The following is a 27,324-nucleotide window of genomic DNA, read 5'->3' on the forward strand; positions in this document are numbered from 1 at the left end:
TATGTGTAATATTTTAGAAATCATGCTAGCTAGGCAAGTGTTACTTTCAGTTATATACTTCACCCCATTTTCTTACACCCCATACTACTCAGGCATTTATATGAATATGAATATCAGCCAGCCCCACTCCTGCAGGCATTTGAGTGTACAGAAATGAAAGTTTGATGGGAAGAAGATGGGATTCAATGAGATGAAATTGTAGACATCTTCTGTGATCCTCTATGATATGAAAACTCAGAAGGAAGAGATATGTACACTGTAACAGTAAAGAGGACTTTCCAGGGTAGGTAAATCTTAAAATAGATGCTGAAATAGATGTCCCAGTAGCCAAGATTGGGACAGGTGCAGGTGGGACAGTCAGCATGGAGGTAACTGGTTGGACTCAGGCAGGGCAAAAGGCAGCTGCTGCTGCTGCTAAGCCTTTTCAGTCGTGTCCAACTCTGTGTGACCCCATAGACGGCAGCCCATCAGGCTCCCCCATTGCTGGGATTCTCCAGACAAGAACACTGGAGTGGGTTGCCATTTCCTTCTCCAATGCATAAAAGTGAAAAGTGAAAGTGAAGTTGCTCAGTCATGTCTGACTCCTAGTGACCCCATGGACTGCAGCCTACCAGGCTCCTCCGTCAATGGGATTTGCCAGGCAAGAGTACTGGAGTGGGGTGCCATTGCCTTTTCCGGCAAAAGGGAGACTAGTCTCCAAAGGTGATGAGTGTGTGTCGACTTTTGGGAAGGAAGCATCATTATGTTTGGGCCAAACTTGGGGATTCCTTCAAGGTCAAAGAGGCCAATGAACTTTCCGAATACCACAGAGCAGTAATGAACAGGGCTGAGACTAGACCTCAGAAATTTCAGCTTTCTTTGACATTGGTCTTCCTTTGAAACAACTCTGCTATTACAGAGCTAAAATGTAATGAGTTTCAAAGTTAAAAAACCCAACAATTAAAATTGTAGTTAATTTTAAACTCAGGTCCTTTGAAGAATAGAACAGTTGGATATAAATACATATATATGTGTGTGTGTATGCATCATTCTTAAATTCTCTCTTTTTGCTAAAGTGGAGAATGATTTTCTTAGTCACATTTATTATCTTTGTCTCATTGTGTAGGTCACTCCTATCCAGGCATGGCCACCATTGCCTTATGATGGGAACAGAAAGAGTTATTTATTCTGGGAATCCTGCCCATTTTCTTGATGTATCATTTTTATTTCATTACTTGATTTATGTACTTGTGTAAGAGGAGGTCCTGGCGATTCATTTCCATGAGCCTCTCCTTTTTCTGAGGTTCTGATCCTTCCTCTCCCGTGATGCACAGATGAACTAGTTGTAGAAACACCACCACCAGCTATGAAATTTTTCCTCCACCTTACGGTCAACAGTTTTGATATGTGAGTTTCCATAAAGATCAAAGGGATTGACAGACATTGTCTTAGGATAATTTTGGTTGGCAAGTGGCAGAGCACTTGCCCCTAAAGAGTTTATCTGTTTTCATAGCTAATGAGTTCAGGATTTTGCCTCAAGCATGGCCAGGGTTCAGACGATTTCAGCAGGATGTGGTCTTGCTCTGTCTCTTGCCTCTGATTTGCTCCATGCTGGCATCATTCTCAGCAAGCTGTGCTCAGGTCCTGGGCAGATGGTTCAGAGGAGCTCCAGGCTAGCACCCTCCCAGCCCGAGTGTGTGTGTGTGAAAGTTCTCCAGTCGTCGTCTTTGCGACCCCATGGACTATATAGTCTGTGGAGTTCTCCAGGCTAGAATACTGGAGTGGGTAGCTTTTCCCTTCTCCAGGGGATCTTCCCAACCCAGGATCGAACCCATGTCTCCCGCATTGTAGGTGGATTCTTTACCAGCTGAACCACCAGGATTTCTCTTTCCCAGTTACTTATAGTTGGGTCCCGCAGGTCAAACCTAGATCACAGGCTTTTGTTAGAGCTGGGCATGGGGTCAAGCACCGAGTCACCAAGAATGAGCATGTATGAGCGGTTCCATAAGAGGACAATCTTGATGCTGTCATCTGAAGAAAGAGGGATGCTGGGCTGGCTGAGATGTGATGGTGACATGAGAAGGAGCAATCAGGTTTGGGTGTGGGCTTAGCCCTTCTGGGAGGTACGGCTGACCCCAAGATTTCTTTAAATTCTTATCATATTTTACCTTTAGATATTGTGTGAATTCTATACCATAATATGTGTTTCAATGTAAAAATACTGTTTTTAATTACCCACTGACTAACTTTAACATTCCAGGAAGTGACATCATTTTAAACCCTGTAGCTTCATAGCTTCAGGCACTTCTCTCTGTTCCGGCACTTCAAGTTTGAGAAGCACCACTTTATGCAACTCTCAGATATAACTTAGCCATTATCAGGTTTCTCTGCTGTTTCAAGTTGTATTCAAGCCCGGAGAAAGTAGAACAGGTGAAACTGGCATGCAGTATGGCCATTAAAAGAACAAGTTTTGCGTCAGATGTCACGGGCTGGAGTCCTGTGTCACCACTCATTCTCTGTATGACCTTTGATAAGTGACATTGCCTCTCGAAGCCATGGTTTCCTCATTGGCTAATGCCACTCCTTTTTATACTTTGTGAGGCTTGAATGAGCTAATGCACATGAAGTCAACCCACTGCCTGGTACATAGTCATTCTCAGGAACGGTTCAGTTCAGTTCAATTCAGTCGCTCAGTCATGTCCGACTCTTTGCCACCCCATGAATAACAGCACGCCAGGCCTCCCTGTCCATCACCAACTCCTGGAGTTCACTCAAACTCACGTCCATCTTAATATTATTAAATTGGCATAAATTAATACTTTACAATATGTAACATGCAATGTACAATATACATAATTACTTTTAAAATGAATTATTTATTTCTACCAATAACTTCCCCGTTTATAGTTGCAAATGAAAGTGAAAGATAGATTTTTTTTTGTTTCCCCATGCTGCTGCTAAGTTGCTTCAGTCATGTCCGACTCTGTGCGACCCCATAGATGGCAGCCCACCAGTCTGCTCTGTCCCTGGGATTCTCTAGGCAAGAAAACTGGAGTGGGTTGCCATTTCCTTCTCCAATGCATGAAAGTGAAAAGTGAAAGTGAAGTCACTCAGTCATGTCCAACTCTTCTTGACCCCATGGACTGTAGCCTACCAGGCCCCTCCACCCATGGGATTTTCCAGGCAAGAGTACTGGAGTGGGTTGCCATGTCCTTCTCCATGACGTAAAACTAATTGAAAAAGACACAAGACATAAAATAAGGAAGCAGGAGATTGCCTCTAGAGTAGAAAGTTTTTATTTTCATGCTATTAGCTTAGACTCACTGTAATATTTTCCTGCTCTTTAATTCCTACACAGTTGTCCTTAATTCCACATTTATCTTGTCGTTTAACACTAGCTCTTATTTCTTAACCAACCCTTGCACAAAGCGATTAGCAGAAATACATCTTTCCTTCAGTTTTCAACAGAAAGTCCACCTGCTAAGTATTTTTCACACTCTGAATAAAAACAAGGGAAAGAGAGCAGCAGGAAATAGCTTAACTGAGACAGATTATCAGACAATTATTGGCATTTTGTAATTCTAAGAGCTAATGATCATTTCTAGCTTAAGAAAATGCCCATCACAGTTGAGATGATAGCTACCATTAAAAAGAAGGTTACAGAACACAAAACGGTAGAAATAAAAAGGCTCCATAGGAGTCCTTTCATTTAAGCTTTGGAAATTTTAATCTTTTCTAATTTTAAGTTGTATCTTTTAACTCAGTTATCGTATTTTTAACACCTACCTCCACTTCTTCCCATATAGTGTGTGTGCAGAAACACAACTATATGCTTGGGTGCATGTTCCTATTTTAAACATTTAAACTGTGTTCTATAAGGGTACATATAGACAAAATCAATTTGAATGTATGGAAAATTCCACATCATTCATTTGATGAAATCCTTCCCCAACTTCTATTCAGTTCACGCAATGAAAATATGAATGATCCAAATCAGAAAAGAAGTGACTCCCAAGAGTGTGCTTTGTATTTTAGACATGCTAACCTTGAAAGTTAGATCATTTAAAGTGTCTTCTGAGTGAGGGGAAAGAGTTTCTGAACTTCCAAAATGCCTTCATTTCCTCCTCCACTTAGAAAAAAAAATTATTTATTTGGCAGTACCAGATATTAGGTGTGGCACACAGGATCTTTGATCTTAGTTGTGGCATCTGGGATCTAGTTCCTTGACCAGAGATTGAACCTGGGTCTCCTGCTTTGGGAGCATGGAGTCTTAGCCACTGAACCACCAGAAAATTCCATACCCCTCCCTTTTTTATAGAGCATGTACCCAGACTCAGAAGCTTGACAGCTTGAGTCCAGTTTTCAGATGCACCAATCTGAAGCTATGTGGACCTCCATAAATTACCTGATGCCTTTCTAGTTCACTTTTCTCACTGATACATGCCTCCCAGGATCATTGTAAGGAATAAATTAGTTAATCTATGTAAATGATTAGAACTGTGCCTGGAATATCATAAGTTATCTTATACACCTTTGCTACTGGTTTGGTGTTTTAAGAGCATGCATGGACTCCAAGAGCACAGACAGGCTTGAGTTTGGACCTCAGCTCTGTCCTTTATCAGCTGTGTGACTTCAAGCCAGCCAGTTTCTCAACTTTGCTAAGTTTCTTCACTGGTGAAATGGAGATAATAATATTAATGATTAGGGTTTGCCTTGGGTCTGTAGCCAGCAAGAATTAGGAAAAACTTAGGCTCAATACTCATTTCTTTTTGACCTTGGTCAAATTGCTTCACCTGAGAAATGTGCTTGTTGTGGAGATTAAAGGAGCCAATAAGTACAAAGGGCTTAAAATAGTGCTTGGCATTTTGCAAGTGCTAAATACATTTTATTACTATTGCTTGCTCGTCTCACAGTAATATTCACTGTTTAGAAATGAGAAGGACAATAGAGAGGCTAGCTGCTTTATCCAAATGACCAGCATGTAGCAGACCTGGGCTGTCATTCCAGGGCTTCACACGCTGTTTGGCCCTGACATGTGATTGGTCACATGATATGATTTACACTGTTGGTATGATGTAGAATTCTTGGCCCAGGAGCTCCTTCTGCCTAAAAGGTTCACACGCCCATATCCTTCAAGGTCAAATTTTATTTTTAAGTCTTGAATGTCCTCATGCAAGTACTGTGGTTTTTTTTTCTTTTTTTTTTTAATTGAAGTATAGTTGATTTACAATGTTATGTTAGTTTCAGCTGTATGCAAAGTTATTTAGTTACATATATATTATTTATGTATAATATATCTATATTCTTTTTTAGATTCTCTTCCATTATAGAGTATTACAAAAAATTGGATATAGTTCTCTGTGCTATACAGTGCTATACTATAAGTCTTTGTTTTTTATTTTGTATATGGTAGTATTTATCTGTTAATCCCATACTCCTAATTTATCACTATCCCTTACTTCCCCTTTGGTGACCAAACATTTGTTTTCTTTGTCTGTGAGTCTACTTCTGTGTCTTTAAGTTCATTTTAATGCCATATGCTTTTCTCCTGAAGACTGTCCTGCTTCTCAAAGCTTACTATAATCCACTACTGCTTCAAACTCCTGCTGCTCAGCATGACTCACCTTAAATGACCATTACTGTGCGTATTTTTTTTCTCCTCAAGGAGACTCTAATTACTGTGAAGGTCTGCTCTATGAATGATTCATCTTCGTAATATCCTCATTGCTAGAACAATGCATGGAACATAGGGGAACTTTTATAGATATTTGCTGAATGAATGAATAATGAGTGAATGAATGAAACAGCTAATGGCTTGGATGATTATGAGCAAATTAGCCTGGGAGGCTATGGCATTGAGCATTTGTGGATATACTGAAGTTCATATGTCCCTTTTCGAACATAAGAACCACAGACTCAAAAGTGCTTTTAGCTGGGAGTTTGGGCTGCAATCTGGGCCTCAGAACTGGATAAAATATGTGGGCTCTCAACTTAAAAAATTTCATTTGTTTGTTTGTTCATTCAATACGTTTCATTTTGTACTTAATATGAGTCTTAGTGCTCTTGCTCTGGGTAGAGCAGGCTGTGTTTAGGAGTTTACTTCACTGTGGAGTCAGGATATCAGAGACGAAATGGGCTTTAGGGTCCTTCTGATCAGGATTTCTCAGATGGTATAATGAGAAATGTTAGCCCTCGGTGAGATACTCCGTCAGTCAATCAAGTCTAGAGTCCAAGTTTGGAGGATGCTATATTCTTTATCAATCTAGGCTTCAGATTAGTAATAATAATGGCAATGACAGCCATAATAATGGAAGGTAACATCTATTTAAAGATCATGGCATCCAGTCCCATCACTTCATGGCAAATAGATGAGAAACAATAGAAACAGTGGCTGACTTTATTTTTTGGGGGGGGGTCCAAAATCACTGCAGATGGTGACTGTGGCCATGAAATTAAGACTCTTACTCCTTGGAAGGAAAGTTATGACCAACCTAGACAGCATATTCAAAAGCAGAGACATTACTTTGTCAACAAAGGTCCGTCTAGTCAAGACGATGGTTTTTCCAGTAGTCATGTATGGATGTGAGAGTTGGACTATAAAGAAAGTTGAGCACCGAAGAATTGATGCTTTTGCACTGTGGTGTTGGATAAGACTCTTAGAGTCCCTTGGACTGCAAGGAAATCCAACAAGTCCATCCTAAAGGAGACCAGTCCTGGGTGTTCATTGGAAGGACTGATGTTGAAGCTGAAACTCCAAAACTTTGGCCACCTGATGTGAAGAGCTGACTCATTTGACAAGACCCTGATGCTGGGAAAGATTGAGGGCAAGAGGAGAAGGGGACGGCAGGGGATGAGATGGTTGGATGGCATCACCGACTCAGTGGAAATGAGTTTGGGTGGAATCCAGGAGTTGGTGATGGACAGGGAGGCCTGGTGTGTTGCGGTCCATGGGGTCACAAAGAGTCAGAACCAACTGAGCGACAGAACTGAACTGAATCTGGGGAAGGCACTATTAAAACCTTTTAAAGATGAGAAAAGAAAGCGTTTTTGAACTTCAAAGAATGAAAATTCTGTAATAAAAGAATAAAAAAATCCATTTTGCTTTCTCTTAATCCAGCATTTCCCAAATTTAGTTAACTATATAAATGGACTTTTTTTCTTCTTCATACCACCTGGAAATATCCTATGGATTCTGAGAATCCATTCTCCTGGGAAATGTTGTTCTAGTCATTTTACAGATGCAGAAACTGAGTTCAGGGAGGAAATGACTTCACTGAATTCTGTCCCTAGCAGGGTGCAGAGTTGGGACCTGACCTCACACTCTTGACTCTTACTGAATTCATTTTCCCAGTGGAAACCAAGGCATACCACCTGTTTCTAAGTGTCCCAGAGCCTTTTAAGAGAAGAGGCAAATATGTAAATATTAATAGATGATGGTTTTGCAAGTAATTTCCCTAGAATTTGTCGTTTGTATTAGATTATATAGAATGTGCTACTATTCAATTTAGTTACTCATTATCATTTTGGAATTAGGGGTGAATTTGGGGGGAAGGAAGATTCTAAACAGCCTTCAGTGAGAACATTTTCGGTGCAGAAATTTATCCTCACATAAAGGGAGACATGATCTATGAAGTCTAACCACAACACCCAATAGGCAATATTGGAAGCACTTAATAAATTACAGTTGCACTTACCATTATTAGCAAAAGTAGCAGCAGCTTTAGATTATCCAAATTTAAATGTCAGGTTTTTTTTTTTTTTTAACTTACTAGCTGTATGACATTGAGCAAGTGGCATAATTTCTTTGAGTGTCAGTTTGGGAGGACTAGAATCAAAGGAGGTTATTAGTCAAGTGTAAAGTGTTTCACAGATTCTTTATGATTTTAAAACTATAAAATGTCATTCCTTTGCCTTGAATTACACCTTTCAACATTTCAAGGAAATCTGTTCTCTTGGTTAGATCATAGGTAGATGCTAGGCTGACATCATATTTAGGGTTGTCAGATAAAATACAAGACATTAAATTTAAATTTCAGGAAACTGGCGAATTATTTTTAGTGTAAGTATATCTGTGTGTGTGTGTGTGTGTGTGTGTGCGTGTGCTAAGTTGCTTCAGTTGTGTCCAACTCTTCATGAGCCTATGGACTGTGGCCCACCAGGCTCCTCTGTCCATGGGATTCTCCAGGCAAGAATACTGGAGTGGATTGCCACGTTCTCCTCCAGAGGATCTTCCTGACCCAGGGGTCAAACACATGTCTCATGTCTCTTAAGTTTCCTGCATTGGCAGATGGGTTCTTTACCACTAGCATCACCTTGGAAGCCCAAGTATATCCATATTCTAATATTAAAAAATTCTTTGTTCATCAAAATTCAAATTTATGGGACACGTGGTATTTTTATTTCCTAAATCTAGTGACCTTAATTATATTTTAGCAGATAAGTTACAAACTGAAACACAATTCCTTGGTCTGCTATTATTAATACCATTTTAAGAATGAAGAAACTGACTCGGCTTCTAACATTTATTTCAAATCTGAGGATTTTATGGCTATAATAAGAAAAGGAAGATGATGGAATCAAACTCACTTCAAATCCCAGTGTTGCCACTTTCTACTTATGTGAATTTGGTTACATTAGTTTTTCCAAGCCAAGTTATTGTTATTATTATGTAGAATTTTCTTCTATGACACTTACTTTCTCCTGAGAGGATTTGTATTATCTGTTTTTAGTGCTTGTTTCTAAATGTGTTATCAAAATGTTAATTTTCTCCCTGTGAACAGAATAAATTCAGCTTTCTAGCTCTTGAACTTTACAGCTAAGAATAAGTTAGTTTTTCTAAATGATTTTTCTTTTGCTTGTTTATAGTCTTTGGGATTCTAACAGAATCTCCAGGCTCACAGGCTGCATTTGAGACTTTCAAGCTAGTAGAGGTTTCAAAGTCATTTTGTCTGTTTACAGGGAGAGGGAATTTGGGGGTATTGGCTTTTCCTGCCCTCTCCCCTGGGGATAAGACGGCAACTTTGGGCCCGGCTGCAGACAGCTCCTATTCATTAAGCACCTCCGCTCTCTTCCAGGTATTGGGCTAGACATCTCACTCATGGTATCTTATCTCATCTTCACATAGCCTGTGAACAGTTACATCTTATTATCGTTATACTGGTGAGGAAATGTTCCCATGTGACTTAACTAGGCTGAAACACAATTTCGATGTGGGTCATGGGGACAACGTCAGAGAGGCTTACCTGAATGAATTCCTGGTTAGTGAATAGCTTGCCAGCAGTCCCCAGTTAGCCTATTTGTTTCTTCTGAGAGGCTTGCTGAAGATGGACATCTGCACACGTGCATAGATTTTTTTTCTCCCAGAGATGTGCTTCATCAAGGGTTTTCATGGAGTCTTTACTTTCCCTGAGGGAGCTGGCTACCTATAAGTCACCAAGTGTCCAAAATGCTTCTGAGTTGTTCTTTTTCAATAGTTTGCAAAATATACTACAAATAATACATGTTTATTGTTCAAGTTAGAATATAAAGTTGTATGAAAAAAAAATCTGCCCCCCCTCCAGTATCCCCTCCCAGAGGGATACTGTTAGCATTTTGGTGTCATCTTTTCCAGATAGATAGACAGAGATAAAATTGATGTTTGTATGTAGTTGTTGTTTTACAGAAATTAGGTAACATGGAAAAAGCCATTTTGAAATCAACTGTTTTCCACTCAGTAGTACACCTACTTAAAATATGTGCCCCAACAGAATCTGTATTTTTGCTAGGTCATTACATATTACATGTAATATATATGTATATGTATTATATGTACACAAGTTTTAAAAGAGTACTATATTAAAATTTGAATTACATGCTATAAATTCCATATTTTTAGATTATTATAGTTATGTGTCTTCTGGGAACTGATTGTGATTGATAATAATCCATATTATCCATTTAATTACAGAATATTCCTAAGAAAGGAAAATAAGAAAAGGTGGCATTGATAATGGCAGTTCTTAAGTCCTTTTGAACAGGACCTACAGTTTTTTATAGTTTCCTCATATTTGGGGGAATATTTCCTGGCATGATTTTTCTGACTTAAACTTGCCCTGAAATGTTTCTTGGCTCTATTGAAAGGCAGAATATGCCCTTACTCTGCAAAAGACACTAAGGTTGTGTGCCTTGACAAGTTCAGAGAGTGAAACAAAGAATTTAGACTTCAACTTGAAAATGAAATTCCAGAAGAGCGTTCCACCGTCTCCTCCAACCTGGCATACGCTATACTACTTTAGGCACCAGAGCCACATCGCCTGAAGAACTGTTCAGACTCTCTAATTCACCTCATGATAGTTCACCCAGGGTGAACCGATGGCTTCACTGTAAGGGCTTGTACATTTGAGTGTCTAATCTGAGGACAAATTTCACAAAGACCTGTTCTGAGTTTCGCTAAGAGAGCAAAGAAAAGCATATCTTCCTGGTGTAAAAGGCCTTGCACCTTCCAGGTGTTCCGTAAATGCTGATTGTTTGTCATGAAAAGTAAGATTCTCCAGCTTCTTCTGCTCAATATTTTGCCACTGGGAAGATTCCTTTCCCAGTAAGTGACAAGATTAAAAACAGGCAAACGCATTTCCTGCCACAGCAAATGCACTTTAGTGAAAGTAGCAATGAACACGCCTTCAAAGACTTGACTCTGAGCCACGCTTTGCGGCATATTGCCCTGTTAACTCTGGACCAGTTCCTGGGCGTGGTTCCCTTATCTGTACAGTAGAAATAATGACCCTCGGTTTCCTTAGTGTAATCTCATTAAAATCATGCAAAGGAAATGCTTTGTACACTGTTACAGATTCACTTATAATGAAGATAGAGCTAACCAGTCTCGATCAAGGCATTCAAAAAAACCACTGTGCTGATCACTTTTTATGCCTTATCTCATCTAATGCTCAGAATCCCTGAGCAGTAGATACTGTTGCTATCCTCATTTTACAGATAAGACGACTAATGGTTAGAGGGTTTATGTAACCTGCCAAGGCATAAATTTCCCTTTGTGAAGGTGTTCCTCCTCCTCTCTTCTATACCTGGGAGGAAGAAACCAAACATGATCACTGAAGACAGAAAGTTGGCATGGAGATGAGTCTGTGCAAACAAACCTTACTAAAATAACCCCTATCTTCAGTTAGTTTCCACCATGTATTTATCTCTCCACAACTTTACTTCCTCTAGAAGCCTATACTCCTTAAGTCTAATCACTTCACCACATTTACAATCTTTTGTTAAAATGGTCATAAGACCCTAAGTCTCACCACCTCTTTTGGTCTTCATGTCTTTTCTGCAAAAGCCTCTGCACGTGTAAAAATTTAAATGTTAGCATCAAGCAAAACTTGTATGCCTTTCTCCCGTTAGCATATAGTTTGTCAGTTTAATTTGTAGTTCCCAGTTAACTTGACCTAAGAGGGAAGAGGAAAAGGATTTTTCCTCCCCTACAGTTATAAGTCTAAAATAACACATCAGATTTGAAGATTTCGTATGAAAATAGCAATTAAAATATTCAACTTTGAAAATATCGATTATATATTGAAATAATAATCTTTTAGTTACAATAGGCTAAATAAATCACTAAAATTAATTTCACTTATTTAGCTTTTTAAAATACTAGAAAATTTAAAATTATATATGTTGCTTTCATTTTTGGCTCATTTTATATGTTTGTTGGATAGCAATGCATCAGGTGACCTGTACAATATGTTCTTGGCTTCTGCTTGACCTGGGCTTCCAGGTTAGAAGATTTTCAGTTGGGAAGCAGAGCTTTTTCCTTTGATTTAATCAGCAGGTGTAAATGCAAACATACCCAAGGTTCAACTACTATGCCTCTGCATTTGCATTTTCCTACAGAGGCCACCAGCTGCTGAAGAGCCAGAGAGGGATAACAAAGTCTGCTTCTTGCTGCTTTAGAGCCATTAAACTCTTAAGGCAGGACATTGCCCCTTGATTCTGTGTGCAAATAACAGAGTATTACAATTAGCATTTGTGTAGTTACATTGATGTAGTTTAATGGGGTCGAGGCATATCACATTATTCCAAGACTGAAGTGCATTCTTGGTGGGTAATTTATTCATAGGTAAGATATAACAGTTTTTTAAGAAGTCTCGAAGAGAGTGAGTTTCAGCACACAAAACTTTAGAGGGTGATTATTATTGCAGCAGTAGGTGTCATTAAAAGAGATAAACAGAAGCTGAGACTTCAACCTGACCTCACCCTAGTAATAACCCAGGTTCAAGCACCCAGAACCCAGAGGGAAAACTTCTCTTGTGGCAAGTGACCATAGCCTTTCTTCCCATTTTGCTGTCTCTTTAGTTAACATGTTATTGACCAGGAGATTTTTACATGAAACTAATGACTCTACTGGAGAAGGCAATGGCACCTCACTCCAGTGCTCTTGCCTGGAAAATCCCATGGATGGAGGAGCCTGGTTGGCTGCAGTCCATGGGGTCGCTAAAAGTCGGACACAACTGAGCGACTTCACTCTCACTTTTCACTTTCCTGCATTGGAGAAGGAAACGGCAACCCACTCCAGTGTTCTTGCCTGGAGAATCCCATGGACGGAGAAGCCTGGTAGGCTGCAGTCCATGGGGTCGCACAGAGTCGGACACGACTGAAGTGACTTAGCAGCGGCAGCAGTAATGCCTCTATATTAGTATGTCTCTGGTTAATAATGTGTTTAATGGTCTTAGCAAGATTGTCCTCTGCAAAAACAAAGCAAATCCACAAATGTACACTAATAAAAACCTAAACAATCACCAATTCTTAGGACTGGGTACACAAATCCCAACACCAGCACTTTCTACTTGCCCAATCACCCTTCCTGTAGTTTCTTTTCCCTCCTCACTGTCCTCTTGCTGGAGTTAGGAGAAAGAACAGTGGACTCAACATTTAGGTTCAAGTCCTGCAAAAGGTATTTAGTAGCTTTCTGACCTGGGAAATCACTTGACTATTCTGAGCCACTAGGCCTCAAAAATGCCATCAAGTGTGTAAAGGAATTGGGAAAATTCTGTTATGTGGGCAATGGTGACAGGAATTTTTATGACTAAAACCTCTCCACGTCTTATTCCGCAGCTTTCAGTTGCTTATTAGACTTTCTCTTCTTAATAATAATGTGTTAGAATTTGGTGAAAACCCAGTATGTGATAGGACTGAGCTGCCTCACTCTCTTTGTTTTATAGTTTTCTTCTGTGAAATACTTCACATTTACTGAAGAGAAAACATACAGCTTAATGGATTATTGTTGTTGTTTAGTTGCTAAGTCACATCCAACTTTTTGTGACCCCGTGGACTATAGTCTTCCAGACTCCTCTGTCCGTGGGATTTCTCAGGCAATAATAATGGAGTGGGTTACCATTTCCCTCTCCAGGGATCTTCCTGACCCTGGAGATCAAACCTGTGTCTCCTGCATTAGCAGGTAGATTCTTTACTGCTGAGCCACCAGGGAAGACACTAAAGAATTACTATAATGTACTTATCTGTATAACTAGAATTCAGTTCAAGAAATAGCATTGATAGCACCAATGAGCCCCTCAAATGACTGGTCTCAACAACAACTCCCTCCTTTCCCTTAAAGGTAACTATTATTCTGATTTTTGAAAGTCATTTTCTTTTCTTTACGTTTTAACACCAGAATATGTATCTGTAAACACAATGGTTTTGGCTGTTTTGGAATTTTAAATAACCAGATTTGAACAGACACCGAAGACTGAATTTTTATATCATGTTTGTGACAATCATCCCTGTTGTGTGTAGCTACAGTTTTTTCCTTTTCATTGCTGCCCTCCGTTGTGCAAATATAGTCATTGATTTGGTCAGTTTATTGCTGTTATGTTTTGGGGTTGTTCTGTTGTGAACATTCTTGTCCAAGTATTTTGGTGCACATGACTACGCATTTCTGGATGGACATACTTTTCTAGACGTAGAATTACTAAGTCATAGGTAATATATATATTCAGTTTAAGTAGATAGTGCTTAATTTTCCTATGGTGGCATCAATTTATACTCCCATCTGCAGAATTTGAGAGTTTCCCTTATTCCATACCCGTGGTGACAGTTGGAACTGTTGGTTAAAAATTTTTTTTGCCAGGCTGGTGGATGTGTACAGTGGCTTGTGGTTTTAGTTTGCATTCCCATGATGACTAATGAACTCATTTTCATATGTCTGGTCGTCATTTGGATGTCTTCTTTGGTAAAGTGACTGTTCAAGTCTCTGACTTTTCTACCAGACTTTTTCTTACTCATTTATAGGATTTAATTTTATATTCCGAATACAAAACTTCTGTTAGTTATATGCATTGCAAATATATTTTCTTACTCTGTGCCTTGTATTTTCCTTGTTTTAATGATATTGTTTGATGAACAGATGTTCTTTTTTAATTTTTATGTAGTCAGATTTATCAAATTTTATTTTATAGTAGTGATGTATTCTCTTTAAAAGTCTTCTCCTTACCCTGAGGTAATGAAAATATTCTCTCATGCTAACTTTTCAAGGTTTTATTGTTTTGCCTTTCACACTTAGATCTATAATCCACCAAAAAATTGATTTTTTCAAATGAGGTATAAGTAGGGGTCAAATTTTATTACTTCTATATGGATATCCAATGGTGCCAGCACCATATATTGTAAAAGCCAGACTTACCCTGTTATTCAGTAGGGACACTGTCTTCATCTGGGTTTTCCGGAAAACAGAGCCCTGAGGCAGTTCGCTTCAAGGTGGTTTATTTGGGAACTGCAGGTAGCAGAAGTACAAGCCTGGGGAACCGAAATAAGAAAACAAAGAAAGCCATTTCAAGGATGTGTAATCAAACTGGCCGCTGCTATAGATCATTTCTGCTCAATACTTTTAAGAAACCTTACAAAGTGCAACTCATCTGCCTGGGAACAAAAGGAAGAAAGATTTCTCCATTGAGTTCTCCATTGACCAAGACTGGTTTCATGAGTGTTCACTCCCCTGTGCCTGCAGGTTGTGTGAGTGTGAGTGCTGTGTGCCTTGGCATTACGCAAGTTCTAGGGCAGGAAGAAACAGGTATGCAGTGTGAGTCCAAAGCAAGATGCAGTGAGGCTGAACACATGAGATGTCAGTTAAAATCAATTTGCTATTACAATAGCAAACTGGAGTTACATGTGGCACTGAGATTTCCCTGGTGGTCCATTGGTTAAGAATCTGCCTACCAGTGCAGGAGACTTGGGTTCAATACCTGGTCTAGGAAGACCCATGTGCCACAGAGCAACTAAGCCCATGTGCCACAACTACTGAGCCCACAGTCTAGAGTCCATAAGCTGCAACTACTGAGCTCACAGGCTGCAACTACTCAAGCCCGTACACCCTGGAGCCCGTGCTCTGCAACAGCAGAAGCCACTGAAACGAGAAGCGTGCACACTGCAACTAGAGAGTAGCCCCTAATTGCCGCAACTAGAGAAAGCCTGTGCACAGCAACAAAGACCCAGTGCAGTCATAAATTAAAGTTTTCTTAAAGTGGCACTGAAAGAATCTTGATGTGGTTCTCAGGAGGCTCTTTATTCTAATCCATTGGTCTATCTCTCTATGTGGACCAATACCATACTTTTTTGAAAGTTATATAGCTTTATACTAAATCTTTATACTAAGTGATGCAAGTTCTTCAAGAATAATATCAGTCCTTTTCATTTCTATATACATTTTAAAAGTAACTTTTCCAATCCTACCAACAAATTTTTTGGCATTTTGATTGAGATTACCTTAAATCCATAGATCAGTTTAGCAGGTGTGCCATTGTTACAGCATTCAGATGTCCATAAACATAGTTTATCCTTCTGTTATTTCTCTTAATGTTCTTTAACTTCTCTGCAGAGAAGTCTTGTACATCTTTTGTTAGATATATTTCTTGGTATTTACTTTTTCATTTTCTAATTTGTTCCTAGTATATAGAAAATTAATGGATTTTTAATGCTTAATAATATTGAAAAACCAACTGGTACATTGTATTAATTTATTGTAGGTAATTTAGATTTTTTACATATGCAGCTCTAGCACTCATGAATAATGACAGTTCTGTTTCCTCCTTTTCAATCTCTGCATGAATAGCCTTTTCTTGCCTAACTGTATTTGCTAGGACAACCTGTACAATATGTAACAGACAGGTGACATTGGGCACCCTTGCCTTTCTCCCAGTTTCAGAGAGAATTTTTCAATATTTCATTTTCAGTTGCTATTAGATATTAGACTTTATAAAGACAATGTTCATTAGATAAAGGAAGTCACATTTCTATTCCTGCTGCTGCTATTGCTGCTAAGTCACTTCAGTCATGTCCGACTCTGTGCGACCCCATAGACGACAGCCCACCAGGCTCCCCAGTCCCTGGGATTCTCCAGGCAAGAACACTGGAGTGGGGTGCCATATCCTTCTCCAATGCAGGAAAGTGAAGTCGCTCAGTCGTGTCCGACTGTTTTCGACCCCATGGACTGCAGCCAACCAGGCTCCTCCATCCATGGGATTTTCCAGGCAAGAGTACTGGAGTGGGGTGCCATTGCCTTCTCCTTTTCTATTCCTAGATGAGTTTTTTAAAATCATGAATGAATTTTGGATTTCATTCAATAGTTTTTCCTTAAGTTTTTGAAGCACTCACATATTTTTCTCCTTCATGCTAATGTGGTGACATACTGATTTTTTAACTTTGTATTTTAGATTTACAGAAAAGTTGAAAAGATGTAACAAAATGATTCTGTATACCTTCACCAGCTTCTTGTAATGTGTATCACTGTATAAAACTATAGCATATTTATTAAAATTGGATATTTGAAAAATTAAACCAATCTTGTGTTACTGGAATAAACATCAAACTGGTTATAATTTTTACCCTTTTTATACATTATTAAATGTGTCAATTAAAAATATTTTTATATTTTTGAGTAAGATTTGCTTAATTTTTTTCTCATTATGTCACAGACAGGGGTTTTTAAATCAAGATACTGTTAAATGAATTTGGAAATTTTCCTTCTTTTTCTGTTCTTTGGAGAAGTTGGTGAAAGATTAGTATTGTATTTCCTTAAATGTTTGGTAGAAGTCATTGTGGGTAGGTTTTAAATTATGGATTCAATTTGTTTGACAGTTGTAGAATGAGCCAAATTTCCTATTTCTTTTAGATTCAGTTTTCTTAACTTGTATTTTTCTAAGAATTTATCCATTGCTTCACAATTTTCAAATTTGTTGTCTTAAAGCAGTTCTCCTGTCTTTTTAAATTGCTCTCAGACCCATAGTGATATTCCTACTGTTATATATATCTGTTCTTTCTCCTGTTTTGCCTTAATCATCTCACTAGAGTCTTATCAATTTTATTACTCTTTTCAAAAGAATAATATTGGCTTTGTTGATCCACTTTACTGAATTTCTTCTATTTCCTTTGGGTTTATTTTTTCTTTCTGGATGTAACCTCTTGAAATGGATGCTTAACACATTAATTTGTAGTCTCCTTTTTGTAATATATGTATGTAAGCTATAATTTTCTCTCCAAATACGATTTGCCTGAATCTCACATTTTGATAAATAGCATTTTAATTAGTATTTCATTAAGATATTTTCTAATTTCTTTTTCACTGTCTTTAATTGGTGGGTCCATTAAAGTATATTTCTTAATGTAAAAGCATGAAGTTTTCTAGTTACTTTCATTTTTTACTTAATTGTACTGGAGTCAGAAACTCTGTCTTTTTAGTCCATTGACATTTGTAGCACCTTCAGGGTCAGGACAGGATCATAAATGTTCCACAGGTGCTTGAAAAGACCATGCATCTTACAGTCATTGAATATGATGTTCTGCATATATTCTTAAGGCCAAGAATCATTACTAGTGTTGTGCACATTTTCAGTATCTTCACAGATGTTTTATTTGTTCTGTCAGATTACTAGGAGAGGTGTATTTAGGTCTACTCAGATTGTCAGTTGGTCTATTTTTCCTCATAATGATATTGATCTTTGCCCAGTATATTTGGGGGCCATATTATTATTCTTGGATTTTTAATGGGAGATCAGTCCTGGGTATTCATTGGAAGGACTTATGCTAAAGCTGAAACTCTAATACTTTGGCCACCTCATTTGAAGAGTTGACTCATTGGAAAAGACCCTGATGCTGGGAAGGATTGAGGGCAGGAGGAGAAGGGGACGACAGAGGATGAGATGGCTGGATGGCATCACTGACTTGATGGACATGATTTTGAGTAGATTCTGGGACTTGGTGATGGACAGGGAGGACTGGCATGCTGTGATTCATGGGGTTGCAAAGAGTTGGACGCGACTGAGCGACTGAACTGAACTGACTGAATATTACAAATAGGAGATGGCAAGACTGAACATTGACATTCTAGGAATGAGCAAACAAAAATGTACTGGAATGGGTGAATTTAACTCAGATGACCATTATATCTACTACTGTGGACAGGAATACCTAGGAAGAATTGCAGTAGCCATCATGGTCAACAAAAGAGTCCAAAATGCAGTACTTGGATGCAATCTCAAAAATGACAGAATGATCTCTGTTTCCAAGGCAAACCATTCTATCATGGTAATCCAAGTCTATGCCCCAAACAGTAACGCTGAAAAAGCTGAAGTTGAACAGTTCTATGAAGACGTACAAGACCTTTTAGAACTAACACCCCCAAAAAATTTCCTTTCATTATAGGGGACTGGAATGCAAAAGTAGGAAGTCAAGAAACACCTGGAGTAACAGGCAAATTTGGCCTTGGAGTACAGAATGAAACACGGCAAAGGCTAATAGAGTTCTGCCAAGAGAATGCACTGGTCATAGCAAACACTCTCTTCCACCAATACAAGAGAAGACTCTACACATGGACATCACCAGATGGTCAACACCGAAATCAGATTGATTATATTCTTTGCAGCCAAAGATGGAGAAGGTCTATACAGTCAGCAAAAACAAGACCAGGAGCTGACTGTGGCTCAGATCATAAACTGCTTATTGCCAAATTAAGACTTAAATTGAAGAAAGTGGGGAAAACCACTAGACCATTCAGGTATGACCTAAATCAAATCCCTTATGATTATACAGAGGAAGTGAGAAATAGATTTAAGGGACTAGATCTGATAGATAGAGTGCCTGATGAATTAAGGACAGAGGTTCATGATATTGTACAAGAGCCAGGGATCAAGACCATCCCCAAGAAAAAGAAATGCAAAAAGCAAAATGGCTGTCTGAGGAGGCCTTACAAATAGCTGTGAAAAGAAGAGAAGCTGAAGGCAAAGGAGAAAAGGAAAGATACAAGCATCTGAATGCAGAGTTCCAAAGAATAGCAAGGAGAGATAAGAAAGCCTTCCTCAGCAATCAATGCAAAGAAATAGAGGAAAACAACAGAATGGGAAAGACTAGAGATCTCTTCAAGAAAATTAGAGATACCAAGGGAACATTTCAAGCAAAGATGGGCTCGATAAAGGACAGAAATGGTATGGACCTAACAGAAGCAGAAGATATTAAGAAGAGGTGGCAAGAATACACAAAAGAACTGTACAAAGAAGATCTTCAGGACCAAGACAATCATGATGGTGTGATCACTCACCTAGAACCAGACATCTTAGAATGTGAAGTCAAGTGGGCCTTAGAAAGCATCACTACGAACAAAGCTAGTGGAGGTGATGGAATTCCAGTTGAGCTATTTCAAATCCTGGAAGATGATGCTGTGAAAGTGCTGCACTCAATATGCCAGCAAATTTGGAAAATGCAGCAGTGGCCACAGGACTGGAAAAGGGCAGTTTTCATTCCAATCCCAAAGAAAGGCAATGCCAAAGAATGTTCAAAGTAACACACAATTGCACTCATCTCACACGCTAGTAAAGCTCAAAATTCTCCAAGCCAGGCTTCAGCAATACGAGAACCATGAACTTTCAGATGTTCAAGCTGGTTTTAGAAAAAGCAGAGGAACCAGAGATCAAGTTGCCAACATCTGCAGGATCATGGAAAAAGCAAGAGAGTTCCAGAAAAACATCTATTTCTGCTTTATTGACTATGCCAAAGCCTTTGACTGTGTGGATCACAATAAATGTGGAAAATTCTTCAAGAGATGGGAATACCAGACCACCTGACCTGCCTCTTGAGAAATCTGTATGCAGGTCAGGAAGCAACAGTTAGAACTGGACATGGAACAACAGATTGGTTCCAAATAGGAAAAGGAGTACGTCAAGGCTATATATTGTCACCCTGCTTATTTAACTTATATGCAGAGTACATAATGGAAACACGGGGCTAGAAGGAGCACAAGCTGGAATCAAGATTGCCGGGAGAAATATCAATAACCTCAGATATGCAGATGACACCACCCTTATGGCAGAAAGTGAAGAGGAACTCAAAAGCCTCTTGATGAAAGTGAAAGTGGAGAGTGAAAAAGTTGGCTTAAAGCTCAACATTCAGAAAACTAAGATCATGGCATCTGCTCCCATCACTTCATGGCAATAGATGGGGAAACAGTGGAAACAGTGTCAGACTTTATTTTTTTGGGCTCCAAAATCACTGCAGATGGTGACTGCAGCCATGAAATTAAAAGACGCTTACTCCTTGGAAGGAAAGTTATGATCAACTTTGATAGCAAAGGTCCGTCTAGTCAAGGCTATGGTTTTTTCCAGTAGTCATGTATGGATGTGAGAGTTGGACTGTGAAGAAAGCTGAGCACCAAAGAATTGATGCTTTTAAACTGTGGTGTTGGAGAAGACTCTTGAGAGTCCCTTGGACTGCAAGGAGATCGAACCAGTCCATTCTGAAGGAGATCAGCCCTGGGTCTTCTTTGGAAGGAATAATGCTAAAGCTGAAACTCCAGTACTTTGGCCACCTCATGCGAAAAGTTGACTCATTGGAAAAGACCCTGATGCTGGGAGGGATTGGTGGTAGCAGGAGAAAGGGATGACAGAGGGTGAGATGGCTGGATGGCATCACCGACTCGATGGAAATGAGTTTGAGTAAACTCTGGGAGTTGGTGATGGACAGGGAGGCCTGGTGTGCTATGATTCATGGGGGTCGCAAAGAGTTGGACAAAACTGAGTGACTGAACTGAACTGAATATTGCAAAACCTACTGGTATATTAATTTATCATAGATAATTTAGATATTTTGCATATGTAATCCTAGCACTCATGAATAATGACAGTCCTGTTTCCTGCTTTTTAACCTCTGCATGATTAATATCCCTTTTTTGCCTAACTGTGTTTGCTAGGACAACCTGTACTATAATGAAAAGACAGGTGATATCTTACACCCTTGCCTTTCTCCTAATCTCAAAGAGAGAATTTCAATATTTTATTTTTCAGTTGTTATTATACTTCATAAAAAAACATCTTTATTAGATAAAGGAGGTTACTTTTTTATTCCTCTGTTCAGTTCAGTCAGTCAGTTGTGTCCGAGTCTTTGAGACTGCCTCACGCAAGGCTTCCCTGTCCATCACCAACCCCCAGAGCTTGCGCAAACTCATGTCCAGTGAGTCATTGATGCCATCCAACCATCTCGTCCTCTGTCATCACCTTCTCCTCCTGCCTTCAACCTTTCCCAGCATCAGGGTCTTTTCTATGAGTCAGTTCTTTGCATCAGGTGGCCAAAGTATTGGAGCTTCAGCTTCAGCATCAGTCCTTCCAATGAATATTCAGGACTGATTTCCTTTAGGATGGGCTGGTTGGATCTTCTTGCAGTACAAGGGACTCTCAAGAGTCTTCTCTAACACCACAGTTCAAAAGGATTGATTCAAAAGCAATTCAATTCAAAATCAATTCAAATTTTATTCCTAAGTTGAGTTTGTTTTTTTAATCATGAATTTTGGATTTCATTCAATCATCTTTGTGAATTCAATCTTTACCTTTACTGTAGGATTTTGAGCTAATCTAGTAGGGAGATGAGTGAGTCTGGGGCTTGCGGTTGTTATAGTTGCTCTCTGTGTACCAGCTTTTATACTCCTGAAGCCATACCTTGTGTTTAGGATGGGAAGTAGTTTTCTGGATGGTTTTCCTTAAGGTGGGCTCTGCCATCAACTTTAGGTCTTCTTTTGCATTTTACCTCAGGGTAGGTTTCTCTCTACTCTTTTGCCCCTTTTAATCCTCTGCCTCCCTTTCCCAGAATTTTCCGTTATTGCTGGTTACTGGATGCTTGTTGGTTGAAGGTTGGGTGATGAGCATCCTTTGTCCTGAATAGATCTGTCTTTTGCAGGTGTATTGAGTTTGTGGGTCTCATGGCTGCAATCATCTCAAAGCTCCTGCCCCTTTCGCAGCTCTGGTTCTGGGCTCATCTGTGTTCCTACAGCATAGAAAAATGTTTTCCTATTCTTTCCCTCAGTTTCAGTGGGGTTTCACTTGAGTACTGGGGGGATGTCATTGTTTGTCACCCTGCCCAGTTTTGTAGGGCGGAAAGGAAGAAGGATTTGGGTAGGTTTTGTGCCCTCCATCTGTGGTTGCTCTTCCCCATCCCCACATCGGTATCAGAATGAACACCCTCTCAGGATTCCCACCGGTCTTTTTTGCATGTGCATAATATGGTCTTGCCTGGAGAATCCCAGGGACAGAGGAGCCTGTTGGGCTGCCCTCTATGGGCACAGAGTCGGACACGACTGACATGACTTAGCAGGAATAAGGTCTATGGGGCTTCACTGGTGGCTCAGTTGGTGAAGAATCCGCCTGGACTGTGGGAGACCTGGGTTCCATCCATGGGTTGGGAAGATCTCCTGGAGAACAGAACAGCTACCCTCTCCAGTATTCTGGCCTGGAGAATTCCACAGACTATATAGTCCATGGGGTCACAAAGTGTTAGACACGACTGAGTGACTTTCACATCATAATAAGGTCTGTGGAGAAGAAACTGTCAGTGCAACTTGGTCATAAAAACCCCTCCTGTATTTGCAGCTCCAAGGGCCTCTACATATTGCCAGCCCACATTTGGCCTTACCAATTCATGGACAGCTCCAGCTGAATTTCTCTTACCAGTGTCAAGCTTTGCCTGTTCCAGGTAAGCAAGTGCTTGCATCCTCTCCTGCAAGCACCTGACTCTCCTTAGTTTTCAGACTTGTTGTTACCCTATGTCTCTAGCTTTCTGATAGGTGTAAGAAAAATCATAAACTTGCAGTTTTTCTGATTTTTGTGTTGTTATAATAAGGAAGAAATGCTTTCTGTAGCTCCCTATACCCCCAAGCAAAAAGTTTATCGGGTCTCTTAAATCTGTGCATTGATGTCTTTTTTCATTTTTGGAAAATCCTCAGCCATCATATGTCCAAACATTTCTTCTGCTTTATTGTTTCTCTCTTCTTTTTCTGGGTTTTTCTTCAGTTATATTCTCTCTGTATTTCTTTTTTATCTCCAGAGGCAATACTACTTGGAATTCCTCCCAATCCCTTTTTTGACTATATATATTTATATTGCCAAGAAATGTTTTGTGATATTTATTGTCTGTTTTATATTATACAATCTCTAACTTACTGTTTATATCGTTGTGCAAGTTGCTAAATTTTCATTTAACATTATGATTTTGGAATCTATTCATCTGTATAGATATGGTTACTTTATTTGGTATTCCATCTATGAAGGTACCATAATTTATTAGTCAATTTATCAGTTTTTCTATTATGAACATTACAAACTTTGCTTCAAAATATGACCTTGCATGTAATGTATGGTACACATGGGCAAATGTTTCTCTGTGGTACACATCTAGAGACAGAATTGCTGAGTATATTTGATAAACATGAAGCTTTCTAGTTACTTTTGCTTCTTGCTTAATTGTATTGGATATGGATTATACCCATTTTAAATTTCACTGAATTTCACCAAGTTGTTATCTCAAGTAATTATAATACTGCATCATCCTGTTTGTTTGCCCACATTCTTACCAATATTTGGTATTACTATACTTTTCTTTATTTTTATTAATCTTATATGTGTGGAAAAGTGCCATATAACCTTAATTTCCTTGATGTGAGTGAGGTTGCACATTTTTCTTATGGTTATTTGTTGTCTTGATTTTCTTTTTGTATCTTTTGTTACTTTTCCCATTTTATTTTCTTTTCCTTATTCATTTGTAGGCATTAGGCACCCATATGCATTTTTCTCACTAATCCTTATTCTGTGTTGTAACTCCTTCTAGTCAGTTACTTATCTTTTTATAGTTTGTGGTACTTTTATCACCCCTGATAAATTTCAATATGATCAAACTTAACAGTTGTTTTCTTTTTTAACTTTGCTTTTTTGATCTTGTTTAAACAAACCCTTTCTAATTTTAGTGTTAAAAAGACCTCCTTCTATACTTCATCAAATAAATCTAAAATTTGTTCTTAACATGTAAATCTTAAATCTATTGGAATCTTTGTGTACAGTCTGAAAGATAGGTTTTTTTTTCCAGATGGGAATAGTATTCCTTACATAATCTTGCTTTTCCTTCATATCTGTGATGCTATGTTTCTTAAATTCTAACTTGCCAATGCTTTAGTCTGTGTTCTAGGTTTCCTATACTGTTTATTGATCCATTCACCTATACATACATTAATGCTATACCCGTCATTGTATTTTTATAGGAATTCTTTTTGGTTTTAATTATAATGGTCTTTAATTTTACAGATTAATTCAGAGAATATCTTCATATCTAAGGTGTTTAGTCTTTTCATCCACAAAACTGATTATTTCTCCATTTATTGAGATTTTTGTGAACTTTAGTAACATTTAAATATTTTCTCCATAAGGTGCTAAACTTTTATTAGAGCCAGTTCTTAATTTTTATCACTATTTTGAGTGGTGACAGTTTTCTCTTATATTTATTGATTGACTATTGACAATATAGAAATAGTTATTAATTTTTATACTTGATTTTTATATCTGGCAACCCTGCTGAACTATTAAGTTCTGGCAGTTTGAATTTTTTCTTTAAATTTAATTTTGTATGTAGACAAATCACTAGCAAGTAACAAAAGTTTCTAATCCTAGCATCAGTTCCTTTCCCCTGTCTTACTCCATTGGCTAACACCTTCAGTAAAATAATCATAGATGTTATAATGAGAATCTTTGTTTTGTGCCTGAGTTTAATGGGAATGCTTCTAAAGTTTGATCATTAAGTATTATATTTGCTGCAGGTTTCTAAAAGCTTTTTGAACCTTTTATTAAAATAAGAATTATAGTTTTTCTTATTCTTTGGTAAAAACTCTTATTAGAAAAATACATAAAATATTGTCTACTGTTTTTCTGCATGGGTTGAAGTGACCATTTGTTTTTCCCCATTAGTCTGTGAGTATGGTTATTTTTATTTTTATTTAGATATTCTCATATTGGAATAATCTTTCATTCATGAGAAAATACATACTTGGTCGTGATTTATTACATTTAAAATACTGCTGGGTTCAATCAATGAGTATTTTCTTTATATTCATGTATGTAATTAAGTCAGTCATTAATTCGGTTTTCTAATACTGTCCTTTTCTTACCTTAGTAAAAAAAATCTTAGTTTCATAAAGTCAGTTGGATAGTTGTCTTCTTTTATTAATCTTTGAAACATTTTGCATAAATTATAGCTTAAATGTTCTTTGAACTTTTGTTAAATCCCTTACTAAAGGTGTCTGTGACTGAAATCATCATGAAAGAGAAATTTTAAAAATTTCTCACTATTTGAGATGGGAAGAGGGGATTTGTTATGTCAGCTTAGTCTGCCATTTTGAAAGAAAATCCCATCTTTATATATTTTTTTCCATCAGGGGAAAATAAAGATGCTTCCTTGTGAACCTTTAGAATTATAAGTAAAAAATTCCTGATGGATGAAGGATCTAGGGGGTGAGCTATCTGTATTTAGGGAGTTGAGTTGGACATGGGGAAATTTTGCTGTCCCTCCAGCACTGTCAATTAACCCCCACCCAAACGTTGAGGACATTTTCTGGCCTACATAATAATAACTAATCAAAGCTACCATTTAGTGTACCTATTTTCTGCCCTTTATATAACAATAATAACCTTATGATGAATTTTTGTTGTCTATATTTTACACAAGAGAAAGTAGATGATAGGAGAAATTAAGTAACTTGGCCAAGGTTATTTGGCTGAGAAAGCTGCAGAGGAGGGTTGTGAAGCCATGTGTATCTGATTCATTACATCATGGCTGGAACTCCAGAAATATTTCCTCTTTCTCTTTAATCCTTGCTTTAATACACAGTCTCTAGCTGAAGACTTATTTGTCAAACCAATTGTCCCTCAAGTTTAATTTGATTTTTTAAACTCCTTCCATAATCTCTTTGGCAAAAACAATGTTTACCATGTTTGTTTAGGCAAAAGCAGTATCAGTATTCCCCACACTTTTCTAATTCTTTTTACTCCTTCCTCTAAGTTATCTTATATAATCTTTCATGTCTTTGGCTTGATTTATTAATACAGTCTCAACAGATTATTTCATTGAGCAAAAGATATGAATAACTTTGTTCTGTAGTCACCATTAACAGATCATATGCTCAAGGAAGCAGCATTTTAGTCAAAACGGCAGAACCATCAGAAGGGCTTGTTTCACTATTTCTCTTTTCCAGCAGAACCCTGCTGTCATGTGAGAGGCAATATTGGTGGAGTGGTGAAGAGCATAGTCTTTGTATCAGAATGACTTGATTTTGATCCTAGCTTTACCATTTTTAATGGGGGCAAAGGGAAGCTTAGCAAATTACTCAATGTCTATAAGTTAGGCACTCTCTGACATATTTTTATTGTCTCTTTTATTTTTAGAGATACAATTCATACAATAAGATTCACTGTTTAAAAGTATACAGTTTAGTGACTTTTTTAGTACATTTATGAGATTCTGGAACTATCACCACTATCTAATCCAGAACATCCAAATTAAAATTCCACTATCCATTTTCATCATCCTCAATAGAAACTTTGTACCTATTACAGTCACTCTCCATTTCCCCAAGCCCCAGCTCTTAGGATCAATAATCTAGTGGAGTTTTAGGGAAATTAGTCTGGCAAAGTTGGTAAATGAAGAGAAGGACTAGAAGAAGAATACATTGCTGGGAATTGGATACAAATTTGATATAAAATTATAAAATTCCAGTGGAAATGGTAGGGATGGGAAATGGAAAACTATGACGAGACACAAAAAACATTTTTAAGAAAGCTATATAAGTCATGACGAGTTACTGCAAGTGTCAAAGAACCTAGAAGTTAATTCTAAAAGTTAAATGTGGAGTTATAATAATAAAAATAATGCTTGACATTGAATGAGTATTTTTTATTCATGAGGGGAAGGAAAACCACCATGGACAATACATCTCAATGAACAAGCTAGCATTCAGATAGAAATTTAGTTCGAGGTGGGTATTCAAGTTGATAAAAGGATATGCTAAGTATCATGAAG

General features: G+C 38.2%; 1 long non-coding RNA gene across 2 annotated transcripts in view; it reads left to right on the top strand.

Moving 5' to 3' along the window:
* The window catches only part of LOC147369747 (uncharacterized), a 438,283-nt gene that overhangs the window by 348,019 nt on the left and 62,940 nt on the right, over positions 1-27,324 (top strand). For both annotated transcript variants that reach the window (XR_015167856.1, XR_015167857.1), the window contains exon 4: positions 22,857-22,959. This is a non-coding gene — a long non-coding RNA (uncharacterized LOC147369747). The remainder of the gene's footprint in view (positions 1-22,856; positions 22,960-27,324) is intronic.

This window comes from Bos grunniens, chromosome 7 (assembly GCF_055505025.1).
Source record: "Bos grunniens cultivar Pamir isolate PY7600 chromosome 7, Bosgru_T2T1.0, whole genome shotgun sequence".
Taxonomy (NCBI): domain Eukaryota; kingdom Metazoa; phylum Chordata; class Mammalia; order Artiodactyla; family Bovidae; genus Bos; species Bos grunniens.